Consider the following 1,096-nt stretch of genomic DNA (forward strand, 5'->3'; position numbering starts at 1 on the left):
TTTTTCTACAGTACTAATATGACGATGCGGTGGTGCCACGCGGTGCTGAATGGGCTACCCCAGCATCTGTGGGTCGGGCGACAGTATGTTAACAGAAGACTTTCGCGTGGTATTGCTCCTCTCATAAGCTAACTTAGCGTAAATCATCAACTGCATGCTTGTTTTCTTTAATTCCATAGCCACCAAATCACCTATACCTCTCTAGAATACTCATACATTTATGAGTTTTGCGAATCGCATTGTATTGAAATAACAAAAAGTCTGACATTCGAAATGGGTGCTGTTGATCTCACATCCAAACCAGTCATTTTTGTTAACTTGGTGTCTCATTCTTCTTCCCTAACCTTAATCTGCAAGTAATATAGGCACGACAAATACCCCCCTATTAGAAAAAACCAATTAACGATAGTCTTCACTTCAATTGCTTACACGTGATAACGCCATGGAGAAACACTTGTTATATGCGTGCCGAAGAGCTTGGTGGCTGAATAGGTGGACGGAAAGTACGAAGACGTGCCACGAAGACCGTTTAGTCCAGTCATCAACATGCACAATCAAGCAAATATAGAGGAAATGCTGGGCAGGTAGGTTGACGACATGCATTAAAGCTATCAATCGTCTCGTTCATGATTGAGAAGACGCGCTAGCGAAGAAGTGGAGAGTGGCAAGAATGCATAAATGAGGAGCAGATGAAGCAGTGGCAGGTTCCGATACACCTGCCTCACTGCCTTGTTCCCCAGCATCTCGTCATTTCCCGTGTATGGAGCGCTGCACTGCACATGGGAATGGAACGACTTCGTTCTTTTCGCGTTCCCTTTGTGCAACGCAGATTCTACTCTTACTTGTGGACAATGAGTTGCCGATTGCACGAGACGAGCAGAACACTGAATCAAGCGACCAATCAAGTCTAGTGAAATACCGTGCCTAATTGCTTGTGCGATTTCTAACGACGCAGAAATTGCACAAACTGCAAAGGACATATTCACTGGCTGGATGGAGTGTGGGTTGCCATTATCTCGGGAAGAGATGATGCAGGAGTGTCAAATATGATGTTTAGCGTCAACCATTGCCAGAAATACAACTGACAAATTTATTT

Source organism: Echinococcus granulosus (assembly GCF_000524195.1).
Source record: "Echinococcus granulosus chromosome Unknown EG_S00003, whole genome shotgun sequence".
Lineage (NCBI taxonomy): Eukaryota > Metazoa > Platyhelminthes > Cestoda > Cyclophyllidea > Taeniidae > Echinococcus > Echinococcus granulosus.